General features: G+C 36.1%; 2 long non-coding RNA genes across 2 annotated transcripts; both read right to left on the bottom strand.

The window, feature by feature from the left end:
• Positions 1–5,656: 5,656 nt before the first annotated feature.
• On the bottom strand, positions 5,657–7,423 carry LOC127866318 (uncharacterized). Its single transcript, XR_008042952.1, has 3 exons — positions 7,050–7,423; positions 6,657–6,701; positions 5,657–6,441 (listed from the first exon to the last, which is right to left on the bottom strand). It is a non-coding gene; the product is annotated as an uncharacterized LOC127866318 (long non-coding RNA).
• A 152-nt stretch (positions 7,424–7,575) lies between these two features.
• Positions 7,576–9,378, bottom strand: LOC127866319 (uncharacterized). The gene is made up of 4 exons (XR_008042953.1): positions 8,923–9,378; positions 8,716–8,765; positions 8,004–8,069; positions 7,576–7,727 (listed from the first exon to the last, which is right to left on the bottom strand). It is a non-coding gene; the product is annotated as an uncharacterized LOC127866319 (long non-coding RNA).
• Positions 9,379–13,959: the final 4,581 nt, after the last annotated feature.

Below are 13,959 nucleotides of genomic sequence, written 5' to 3'. Positions count from 1 at the left end.
TACATGTATTAAAAACAATAGCGACAGTGTTTGGTCAATTAATTTCCAATTAGCTACTATTAAAATATTTAACTCCTTGCTTTTTTAAGCAATTATGCTTATTTCTCTGTAAATTACTCTTTATGTCAAACACGTGTAATTCGAATTAACCCATTTGCTTACGAACAGCTGAGGTAGAATGTGTGCCTTGAATTGCTCAAATTTTCCAAGTGTTAACACCAATTACGCAATTATATCTGTTACGTAAAGCAAATTTTCATTCAACTTCTATGCAATTTTGAGCTTTTAATAAAAAAAAAAGGAAAAGTCAAATACATGTTTGAAAGATACTTTTTCATAACATCTCAAATGTTGTGGTACTAAGGAAAGCGTAAACATGCTTTTTTTGTATCAGCATTAACCAATTTCTTTGGGCTAAAATAGGACACAATTCAAGATGAGCTATTGTGATCACCCTGTCGGTTGAGCATCATCAACCATTAGCTCACTTCCACTATTGAGGCCAAATTTTTTATCCAATCTTGATGAAACTATGTCAAAATGTTAATCAGAACAATAACAATCTCAGGTGAGCCACTTGGGGCCATCAAGATCGGAAGCTCTCTTTAGATACGTGCTGTTCATAATGCGAAACAAATTTGATAAATTGTTGTAGTAATACTAATAGCTCAATCAGTGTCGTTATATGAAGTAAATACAATGAAAATGTGTTAAAACCGGGAAACACAAAATACTATACATAACGCTTTTCTTCCTAGATGTCGATTTTAAAGAGAAAAGTATATTATAATTCAGAACTCAAAATTAAGGGATTTTTTTTTTGCCACAAAAAGTTCATAGTGTATTACCCTTATAATAGAGGGTTATGCTTCAACACTTTGTAATAAGTTAAGGTGTTGCATCGAACTAAAAATGTCTCCAAATCGACCAGGCGACGCGCAAAGCCGTTTTGTAAGTTTAGTATAATCTAACCATATATTGACCAATCGCAAAGCTGAACGTATAACTGATCCCCTTCGCGCGGAAGCACTTAGCAAAATGAATTTGTTGGGAACGTCTCTTTTCCATTGTCTGAAATGTCTCTTTTCCATTGTCTGCAAAAAGGCAGTGAAACACCAAATTACGCAACATTTTTTTTATTCAGCAAAACAGTTCAACGCTAAATAGTTTGTGCATGATGTTCAAAAGATTTAAGTTACATTTAAAAGCGAATACGTTTGTTCGTAATATGTACGGTACCGACGGACTAATACATTTAAAACAAAAAGTCTATTTTTTTAGTTCTTTCCTTCTAGACGTCTAGCCACGGCGTGAGAGAATAATATTTCAAATTGCATTCGTTAGCACACCTCATCCTTTATCACTAAAGATTATTTTAAAATCGAATTATTGTTCTTGACTATAAATAGTCTATAGTCTTTACTAAAAGTCGAATATGGTCACAGTAAATAACACTGAAAATCGCACCATCTTTCATTTCTGAAAGTCGACTATGGCCACAGTAAATGGCTCTTAAAATGAGACCATCGTTCATTACTGCAAGTCGAATATGGCCACAGTAAATGACTCTTAAAATAACACCATCGTTCATTACTCAAAGTCGACTATGGCCACAGTAAAAATGACTCTTAAAATGACACCATCGTTCATTACTGCAAGTCGACTATGGCCACAGTAAATGACTCTTAAAATGACACCCATCGTTAATTACTACAAATCGACTATGGCCACAGTAAATGACTCTTAAAATGACACCCATCGTTCATTACTACAAGTCGACTATGGCCACAGTAAATGACTCTTAAAATGACACCATCGTTCATTACTGAAAGTCGACTATGGCCACAGTGAATGACTCTTAAAATCACACCATCGTTTATTTCTAAAGGTTGACTATGGCAACAGTAAATGACTCTTAAAATAACACCATCGTTCATTACTAAAAATCGACTATGGCCACGGTAAATGACTCTTATAATAACACCATCGTTCATTACTGAAAGTCGACTATGGTCACAGTAAATGACTCTTAAAATAAGACCATCGTTCATTACTGCAAGTCGACTATGGCCAAAGTAAGTGACTCTTAAAATGACACCATCGTTCATTACTTCAATTCGACTATGGCCACAGTAAATGACTCATAAAATGACACCACCGTTCATTACTGGCAGTCGACTATGGCCACAGTAAATGATTATTAAAATGTCACCACTGCTCATTACTGCAAGTCGACTATGGCCACAGTAAATGACTCTTAAAATGAAACCATCGTTCATTACTGCAAGTCGACTATGGCCACAGTAAATGACTCTTAAAATGACACCATCGTTCATTACTTCAATTCGACTATGGCCACAGTAAATGACTCTTAAAATGACACCACCGTTCATTACTGGCAGTCGACTGTGGCCACAGTAAATGACTCTTAAAATGTCACTACTGCTCATTACTGCAAGTCGACTATGGCCACAGTAAATGACTCTTAAAATGACACCATCGTTCATTACTGAAAGTCGACTATGGCCACAGTATATGACACTTAAAATGACACCATTGTTCATTACTGGAAGTCGACTATGGCCACAGTATATGACTCTTAAAATAAGACCATCGTTCATTACTGCAAGTCGACAATGGCCACAGTAAATGACTCTTAAAATGACACCATCGTTCATTACTGAAAGTTGACTATGGCCACAGTATATGACACTTAAAATGACACCATTGTTCATTACTGGAAGTCGACTATGGCCACAGTATATGACTCTTAAAATAAGACCATCGTTCATTACTGCAAGTCGACTATGGCCCCAGTAAATGACCTTTAAAATGACACCATCGTCCATTACTGCAAGTCGACTATGGCCACAGTAATTGACTCTTAAAATAAGACCATCATTCATTACTGCAAGTCGACTATGGCCACAGTAAATGACTCTTAAAATGACACCATCGTTCATTACTAAAGGTCGACTATGACCACAGTAAATGACTCTTAAAATGACACCATCGTTCAGTACTAAAAGTCGACTATGGCCACAGTAAATGACTCTTAAAATGACGCCATCGTTCATTACTGAAAGTCGACTATGGCCACAGTAAATGACTCTTAAAATGACACCATCCTTCATTACTAAATGTCGACTATGGCCACAGTAAATGACTCTTAAAATGACACCATCGTTCATTACTGAAAGTCGACTATAGCCACAGTAAATGACACTTAAAATGACACCATCGTTCATTACTGCAAGTCGACTATGGCCACAGTATATGACTCTTAAAATAAGACCATCATTCATTACTGCAAGTCGACTATGGCCACAGTAAATAACTCTCAAAATGAAACCACCGTTCATTACTAAAGGTCGACTATGGCCACAGTAAATGACTCTTAAAATGACACCATCGTTCAATACTAAAAGTCGACTATGGCCACAGTAAATGACTCTTAAAATAAGACCATCGTTCATTACTGCAAGTCGACTATGGCCACAGTAAATGCCTCTAAAAATGACACCATCGTTCATTACTGCAAGTCGACTATTGCCACAGTAAATGACTCTTAAAATGGAACCATCGTTCATTACTGCAAGTCGACTATGGCAACAGTTAATGACTCTTAAAATGACACCATCGTTCATTACTGGAGGTCAACTATGGCCACAGTAAATGACTCTTAAAATAACACCATCGTTCTTTACTCAAAGTCGACTATGGCCACAGTAAATCACTATTAAAATGACACCATCGTTCATTACTAAAAGTCGACTATGGCCACAGTAAATGACTCTTAAAATGACACCCATCGTTTATTATTACAAGTCGACTATGGCCACAGTAAATGCCTCCTTAAATGACGCCATCGTTCATTACTGAAAGTCGACAACGGCCACAGTAAAAGACTCTTAAAATGACACCATCGTTCATTACTAAAGGTCGACTATGGCCACAGTAAATGACTCTAAAAAATGACACCATCGTTCATTACTAAAAGTCGACTATGGCCACAGTAAATGATTTGAAATGACACCCATCGTTCATTATTACAAGTCGACTATGGCCGCAGTAAAAGACTCTTAAAATGACACCATCGTTCATTACTTAAAGTCGACTATGGCCACAGTAAATGACTCTTAAAATGACACCATCGTTCATTACTGCAATTCGACTATGGCTACAGTAAATGACTCTTAAAATGACACCATCGTTCATTGCTAAAAGTCGACTTTGGCGACAGTAAATGACCCTTAAAATGACACCATCGTTCAATACTAAAAGTCGACTATGGCCACAGTAAATGACTCTTAAAATAAGACCATCGTTCATTACTGCAAGTCGACTATGGCCACAGTAAAAGACTCTTAAAATGACACCATCGTTCATAACTAAAAGTCGACTATGGCCACAGTAAATGACTCTTAAAATGACACCATCGTTCATTACTTCCAGTCGACTATGGCCACAGTAAATGACTCTTAAAATAACACCATCGTTCATTACTGAAATTCGACTATGGCCACAGTAAATTACTCTCAAAATAAGACCACCGTTCCTTACTGCAAGTCGACTATGGCCACAGTAAATGACTCTTCAAATGACACCCATCGTTCATTACTGCTATTCGACTATGGTCACAGTAAATGAATCTTAAAATGACACCACCGTTCATTACTAAAAGTTGACTATGGCCACAGTAAATGACTCTTAAAATGACACCATCGTTCATTACTGGAAGTCGACTATGGCCACAGTAAATGAATCTTAAAATTACACCATCGTTCATTACTGCAAGTCGACTATGGCCACAGTAAATGGCTCTTAAAATGACACCATCGTTCATTACTGAAAGTCGACTATGGCCACAGTAAATAACCCCAATTATCTATGTTTAAGCATTAATACGAAAATGTGAATGAGATTTTGTATAAAGACAAAGGCGCTCTTATGCCATTATAAGCATTAATACAAAATTGTGAACGAGTTTTAGGCAAACCACAAAGGCGCTCTTATCCGCCATATAGCCATTAATACGGAAATATGAACGAGATTTAGTCAATATACATAGGCGCTCTTTTCCCTTGATAAGCATTAATACGGAAATATGAACGACATTTTGTTAAAATAAATAGTCTCTTTTATCATCCATATAGGCAATAAATACGGAAATTAGAACGAGATTTAATGAAAAGACAAACGCGCTCTTATCCCATTATAAGCATTTATTCAAAAGACATAGTCGCTCTTATTCGCCATATAGCCATAAATACTGAAATATGAACGAGATTTAGTCAAAAGACATAGGCGCTCTTATCAACCATATAGCCATAAATATAATACAATGTAAGAGTACTATATTTTACACTTGTATGTATAATGAATATTCCTGATTCACGTATGAGTTTGAGCGCTCATTAACCTGTTTAACCTGCCCAGTAGTTACATTGACCGTTCCAAAGCGGTGACACCGGCTTTATTGTACGCTTTTGTATTTTGTTTCGTTTTGTGCCGTTCTGTTTTGGCAATTCATCACCTGCCATGAATAAAGGACCACGTACGTATGTATAATACAGGGTAAGATCTTTGATCCCAAAAGGTACATGGTGCTGCTAGAAAGAAGCACGGGGGGCGATTCGGAACAGAAACTGACATATTCATATAATATCCAGGTATTTTATTAATCAAATATAAACATATTGTCATTAAGAAACAAATTACCTATGGAAAAACGTATGATTGCGTCACTATACACACGCACATACGTTTGCAAATGTTTTGCTAAGATTTGCAGTAGATTTACGCTTGTTGCAAGAAAGATATTTATTTTTGCATGCATTTATTATTGCATGTAGAATACGCATTTAATCCGAATGCGCCAACTCTTGTAAGTAGACAAAATGACACCTCCATTATGATGGCTTTTTACCCCTCTAAGACAGTGAAGGAATATTATTTTGGCGATGTCCGGAGGTGTTTATCAATAATTATTTATTAAATTTCATTAAACTTAATATGAATGTGTTCAATCATACTGCGGTGCACGCGTTATTAATTTATTGCCCCTTAATAGATTGAAATTCAGGAAGGTTGTACGTCCGGAGCTATTTCACAGTACCTATTTCACGAAACTTAAAACAAATATACATCATCATTCGCCGATATTGTTTCTGTGTGGTTCTCCGTCCTTCCACTTTCAATGTCCGGAGCTGTGTGACAGTAACTATTGCATGAAAGTCTATAAAACTTAAATGTCATCATACTGCAGTGGTGCACACTTAAGTTCTGTCCGGATCGATAACTCAACAGTTAACAGTAAACCGGTGTCTGTAATGCAACGATCCCACTTTTGTCCTTACACATCTTCCGACCGTACGGTGTTGTCAGCCATGTTGAACTTTTCTGCAGGATGTTAGCGTCTTTGTGTTCACCAGGCTTTACCTTTGAAATAGATTGCAACAAAATCCAATCTGGTACGACATATTGACTAGGATTCTCACACAGTTTTTGAGTACCATGAAAGTTGTTACATTCGCTACAAGAAAACTTGCTTTTTAACATGAATATACATCTACTATCCAGAAAAATTTCTTACATGAAATTTCATGAGCACCTACAATTTCATCTGTAAAATTTATGTTCCGTGTTTTACTTACGTCTATCTGCTAGGGCGCTTGATCAATATTCTTTTATGCTCGAGCCTGCATTAAAAAACCCAAAATATTTGTGAAAATGAACTAAAAACACATCAAGTTACATAACAAGTCAAACTTTTAAAGTGTCAAAGGCTACGAAGACACTTATAAGTAATTGTTTTATTTCGATGATACGATAAACTTTTACTAATCATAAATTGCCTGTGACTAGTAATTGTATCAATGGCTTGGTTATGCTAAAACACGTTACAGATATCTCTTTAAACCATTTTGTAAAACGTAAATCCGAATGAAATTTCTATGACATTTATACGAAAAGAAAAACCTAATATGACTGCTATATTTTTTTACAAAACTGATCATTGTAGTATTATTGATATGGACAATACATACGGTGAGTTGTTGCCAGGCTATATGCTGTGAAAATACTTTTGGCCACCGTTCGTTGCAGAGCCTCTGTGGCCTCTTTATAACTACATCCAGTCGCGTGCAGTTTTATGATATGAAACAAACGATTATGAGAATATTTAACAAATTTTACATACATGTACTGTGAAATATTTTCTGTACGAATATGTAGTTTACTTTGACACCAAAGAAGAAAATAATTATTGTATGACATTCGAAACCGATATACTTTTTTCAATTAATTATATAACTTTAAATTTTTGCCTTTACTATTTATATTGTTCGGACTCGCCTTTAAAAAAAACGCGTAAAAAATAAAACGGGATTCTATGTCTATTGACAGTCTAACAGGCATGTTATATGGAGATATTGTACATTTTAAGAATTTGTTCTTCCATTAACATTTAAAATATTTACATTTGACGAATTAAATTTACACAAACACAGCGCAAGTTTATACTTTCGTGAATAAAATGTGGTTGTGCACAAAATGAACAAAATGTAACGCACTCTTATAAATAAAATCATGTTTTGAAAACGTATATATTATTGTAAGATAATACTTGTTACAAAAAATAATCAAAGACCATACTCTTTACCTCTTGCATCATCACTGAACACGCTTCCTTGACGAGGACGGATTCTGTATACGATGAAACTAGTCTGTAATTTAATATAAAAATGGTATTGGTTTTAATTTTTATAAGTTTAAGTTTAGTTTTTAACAAATGTTGATGGCAGTCTCGATCGAGCACGACCTTAGATGTATATCTTTCCACATACTAATTTTTAACCTTTACAAAATCGGTCATATGCAATATTATGTTTATTTTTCACTTTCTAAATCCATTGTAAACGGCCCAATGATTATGTTATGGCTGACTGGAATAGTTCATGAAAAAAATCAATACTCAATAAAAAAAATATAATACGAAATACCTTTTGTTCTTCTTGTAAGCTGATTTCAGCTTTTCGTTAGCTACGAGCTTTACCAAAGGGTGGTTCCTGTAAATGTCGTCATTATTGACAGTTTAAGTAAGCAATCAATTTCCCATGTTTTGTGAAATTTGTATGAAATCAAAGAAAGGGAAAGTTTTACATTGTGTATGGTACCGTTTGTCAGGAGAAATTGTGAATAAGCGAATAACACATATTTTTTCTTTACAATCGAACCTCGACTTTTATCGTTGATTGATTCAAAATATTTCGGCTCTTATCCTAAATATAAAGTGGTTATATAAATAAGGGAACACATATAGCTTTCAATTCTATGCTTATGCAATATACAGTTGCCATTGCTAGGCATTGTACTGTACTAAGTGCCTGTTCGTAATGCAACCGGATCATTGCGATACTTTGGTCTTTACGAATTTCTCATATAGAGTTTATCTATTTCGTTCGGATCTCATAGAATTCGAAGTAGCTATTGACTTTGGACAAGTAACAGACGCATCAAGACCAATTCCACAACACCGTCACACATAGGTTTCGGTGGCAAGACCGAGTTCGAATACTACGCCGTTTACAAAGCTTTTCTGCTGTTAAAGTCAGTTTTTGTAAGCATTAACGCACATTTTGAATATGCTTAGTATATCAGTGCATTGAATTTAATTGCAGAAAAGCTACCTTATTTATGACAATTACAACTTACCCGTTTTCTGAAAAGGTATCTTGGATGTTTTTCTCCACGACAGTCAGTGCCTGAATTACATGAGGAAAAAACTGATAAAAAAGAACCAAATGATTATAGCATGTACACTGTTTCAAGAGTATGACAATATGTTAATGAAATTGTGCATTAATATTTGAATATGATAATCAATAGGCATGCAACGGAGAGTAATGTATGAATTAATACCTCTAACGTGAAAACGCAAAATCCATATCCGATGGAACTTTTTGGTGCCGCGTCTACGTTTGTAATAAATTTGCAATGGTTAAGCAACCACAAAACGTCACTGAAATATATATAAAAAAAGATCGGAATGAAATGGCGATAGAACTTCGACCAAATTCCTATGAACTTATGTGATCCAATGAAGAGTAAAATATATATGACTTTCTTTTACATTATTGTAACCACTAGAACATGTAGAAATCCTATGAAACCATTGCTCACCTGTCTTCCACCGTCGATGTGACAATGGAAAATCACGTTTTGTATGCCACAGGGACCTAGATAGCATTTAATGTTGCCATAGTCGACTTGCAGTAATGAACTGTGATGACATTTTAAGAGTCATTTACTGTGGCCATAGTCGACTTGCAGTAATGAACAGTGGTGACATTTTAAGAGTCATTTACTGTGGCCATAGTCGACTTGCAGTAATGAACAGTGGTGACATTTTAAGAGTCATTTACTGTGGCCATAGTCGACTTCCAGTAATAAAAAAGGGTGTCATTTTAAAAGTCATTTACTGTGGCCATAATCGACTTGCAGTAATGTACAATGGTGTCATTTTAAGAGTCATTTACTGTGGCCATAGTCGACTTGCAGTAATGTACAATGGTGTCATTTTAAGAGTCATTTACTGTGGCCATAGTCGACTTGCAGTAATGAACGATGGTGTTATTTTAAGAGTCATTTACTGTGGCCATAGTCGACTTTTATTAATGAACGATGGTGTTATTTTAAGAGTCATTTACTGTGGCCATAGTCGACTTTTAGTAATGAACAATGGTGTCATTTTAAGAGTCATTTACTGTGGCCATTGTCGACTTGTAGTAATGAACGATGGTGTCATTTTAAGGGTCATTTACTGTCGCCAAAGTCGACTTTTAGCAATGAACGATGGTGTCATTTTAAGAGTCATTTACTGTAGCCATAGTCGAATTGCAGTAATGAACGATGGTGTCATTTTAAGAGTCATTTACTGTGGCCATAGTCGACTTTTAGTAATGAACGATGGTGTCATTTTAAGAGTCTTTTACTGCGGCCATAGTTGACTAGCAGTAATGAACGATGGTGTCATTTAAAGAATCATTTACTGTGGCCATAGTCGACTTGCAGTAATGAACAGTGGTAACATTTTAAGAGTCATTTACTGTGACCATAGTCGACTTGCAGTAATGTACAATGGTGTCATTTTAAGAGTCATTTACTGTGGCCATAGTCGACTTGCAGTAATGTACAATGGTGTCATTTTAAGAGTCATTTACTGTGGCCATAGTCGAATTGCAGTAATGAACGATGGTGTCATTTTAAGAGTCTTTTACTGCGGCCATAGTTGACTAGTAGTAATGAACGATGGTGTCATTTTAAGAGACATTTACTGTGGCCATAGTCGACTTGCAGTAATGAACAGTGGTAACATTTTAAGAGTCATTTACTGTGGCCATAGTCGACTTTTAGTAATGAACGATGGTGTCATTTTAAGAGTCTTTTACTGTGGCCATAGTCGACTAGCAGTTATGAACGATGGTGTCTTTTTAAGAATCATTTACTGTGGCCATAGTCGACTTGCAGTAATGAACAGTGGTGACATTTTAAGAGTCATTTACTGTGGCCATAGTCGACGTTTAGTAATGAACGATGGTGTTATTTTAAGAGTCATTTACTGTGGCCATAGTCGTATTGCAGTAATGAACAGTGGTGACATTTTAAGAGTCATGTACTGTGGCCATAGTTGACTTCCAGTAATGAACGGTGGTGTCATTTTAAGAGTCATTAACTGTGGCAATAGTCGAATTGCAGTAATGAACGATGGTGTAGTTTTAAGAATAATTTACTGTGGCTTTAATCGACTTTCAGTAATGAACGATTGTGTCATTTTAAGAGTCATTTACTGTGGCCATAGTCAACTTTTAGTAATGAACGATGGTGTCATTTTAAAAGGCATTTACTGTGGCCATAGTCGACTTGCAGTGATGAACAGTGGTGACATTTTGAGAGTCATCTACTGTAGCCATAGTCGACTTTCAGAAATGAACGATAGTGTTATTTTAAGAGTCATTTACTGTGGCCATAGTCGACTTTCAGTAATGTACGATGGTGTCATTTTAAGAGGCATTTACTGTGGCCATAGTCAAATAGCAGTAATGAACGATGGTGTCATTTTAAGAGTCATTTACTGTGGCCATAGTCGACTTGTAGTAATGAACAGTGGTGACATTTTAAGAGTCATTTACTGTGGCCATAGTCGACTTGCAGTAAATTACGATGGTGTCATTTTAAGAGTCATTTACTGTAGCCATAGTCGAATTGCAGTAATGAACAGTGGTAACATTTTAAGACTCATTTACTGTGGCCATAATCGACTTTTAGTTATGAACGATGGTGTCATTTTAAGAGTCTTTTACTGTGGCCATAGTCGACTAGCAGTTATGAACGATGTTGTCATTTTAAGAATCATTTACTGTGGCCATAGTCGACTTGCAGTAATGAACAGTGGTGACATTTTAAGAGTCATTTACTGTGGCCATAGTCGACTTGCAGTAATGAACGATGGTGTTATTTTAAGAGTCATTTACTGTAGCCATAGTCGAATTGCAGTAATGAACGATGGTGTCATTTTAAGAGTCATTTACTGTGGCCATAGTCGACTTTAAGTAATGAACGATGGTGTCATTTTAAGAGTCTTTTACTGCGGCCATAGTTGACTAGCTATAATGAACGATGGTGTCATTTAAAGAATCATTTACTGTGGCCATATTCGACTTGCAGTAATGAACAGTGGTAACATTTTAAGAGTCATTTACTGTGGCCATAGTCGACTTGCAGTCATGTACAATGGTGTAATTTTAAGAGTCATTTACTGTGGCCATAGTCGACTTGCAGTAATGTACAATGGTGTCATTTAAGAGTCATTTACTGTGGCCATAGTCGAATTGCAGTAATGAACGATGGTGTTATTTTATGAGTCAATTACTGTGGCCATAGTCGACTTTTAGTAATGAACGATGGTGTCATTTTAAGAGTCTTTTACTGTGGCCATAGTCGACTAGCAGTTATGAACGATGGTGTCATTTTAAGAATCATTTACTGTGGCCATAGTCGACTTGCAGTAATGAACAGTGGTGACATTTTAAGAGTCATTTACTGTGGCCATAGTCGACGTTTAGTAATGAACGATGGTGTTATTTAAAGAGTCATTTACTGTAGCCATAGTCGAATTGCAGTAATGAACAGTGGTGACATTTTAAGAGTCATTTACTGTGGCCATAGTCGACTTCCAGTAATGAACGGTCGTGTCATTTTAAGAGTCATTAACTGTGGCCATAGTCGAATTGCAGTAGTAATGAACGATGGCCATAATCGACTTGCAGTAATGTACAATGGTGTCATTTTAAGAGTCATTTACTGTGGCCATAGTCGACTTGCAGTAATGTACAATGGTGTCATTTTAAGAGTCATTTACTGTGGCCATAGTCGACTTGCAGTAATGAACGATGGTGTTATTTTAAGAGTCATTTACTGTGGCCATAGTCGACTTTTATTAATGAACGATGGTGTTATTTTAAGAGTCATTTACTGTGGCCATAGTCGACTTTTAGTAATGAACAATGGTGTCATTTTAAGAGTCATTTACTGTGGCCATTGTCGACTTGTAGTAATGAACGATGGTGTCATTTTAAGGGTCATTTACTGTCGCCAAAGTCGACTTTTAGCAATGAACGATGGTGTCATTTTAAGAGTCATTTACTGTAGCCATAGTCGAATTGCAGTAATGAACGATGGTGTCATTTTAAGAGTCATTTACTGTGGCCATAGTCGACTTTTAGTAATGAACGATGGTGTCATTTTAAGAGTCTTTTACTGCGGCCATAGTTGACTAGCAGTAATGAACGATGGTGTCATTTAAAGAATCATTTACTGTGGCCATAGTCGACTTGCAGTAATGAACAGTGGTAACATTTTAAGAGTCATTTACTGTGACCATAGTCGACTTGCAGTAATGTACAATGGTGTCATTTTAAGAGTCATTTACTGTGGCCATAGTCGACTTGCAGTAATGTACAATGGTGTCATTTTAAGAGTCATTTACTGTGGCCATAGTCGAATTGCAGTAATGAACGATGGTGTCATTTTAAGAGTCTTTTACTGCGGCCATAGTTGACTAGTAGTAATGAACGATGGTGTCATTTTAAGAGACATTTACTGTGGCCATAGTCGACTTGCAGTAATGAACAGTGGTAACATTTTAAGAGTCATTTACTGTGGCCATAGTCGACTTTTAGTAATGAACGATGGTGTCATTTTAAGAGTCTTTTACTGTGGCCATAGTCGACTAGCAGTTATGAACGATGGTGTCATCTTAAGAATCATTTACTGTGGCCATAGTCGACTTGCAGTAATGAACAGTGGTGACATTTTAAGAGTCATTTACTGTGGCCATAGTCGACGTTTAGTAATGAACGATGGTGTTATTTTAAGAGTCATTTACTGTGGCCATAGTCGTATTGCAGTAATGAACAGTGGTGACATTTTAAGAGTCATGTACTGTGGCCATAGTTGACTTCCAGTAATGAACGGTGGTGTCATTTTAAGAGTCATTAACTGTGGCCATAGTCGAATTGCAGTAATGAACGATGGTGTAGTTTTAAGAATAATTTACTGTGGCCTTAATCGACTTTCAGTAATGAACGATTGTGTCATTTTAAGAGTCATTTACTGTGGCCATAGTCAACTTTTAGTAATGAACGATGGTGTCATTTTAAAAGGCATTTACTGTGGCCATAGTCGACTTGCAGTGATGAACAGTGGTGACATTTTGAGAGTCATCTACTGTAGCCATAGTCGACTTTCAGAAATGAACGATAGTGTTATTTTAAGAGTCATTTACTGTGGCCATAGTCGACTTTCAGTAATGTACGATGGTGTCATTTTAAGAGGCATTTACTGTGGCCATAGTCAAATAGCAGTAATGAACGATGGTGTCATTTTAAGAGTCATTTA

The sequence above is a fragment of the Dreissena polymorpha genome, chromosome 2 (genome assembly GCF_020536995.1).
Source record: "Dreissena polymorpha isolate Duluth1 chromosome 2, UMN_Dpol_1.0, whole genome shotgun sequence".
Classification (NCBI taxonomy): domain Eukaryota; kingdom Metazoa; phylum Mollusca; class Bivalvia; order Myida; family Dreissenidae; genus Dreissena; species Dreissena polymorpha.
Note: the sequence above shows the minus strand (reverse complement) of the source record. Positions and strands in the feature narration are given on the sequence as shown.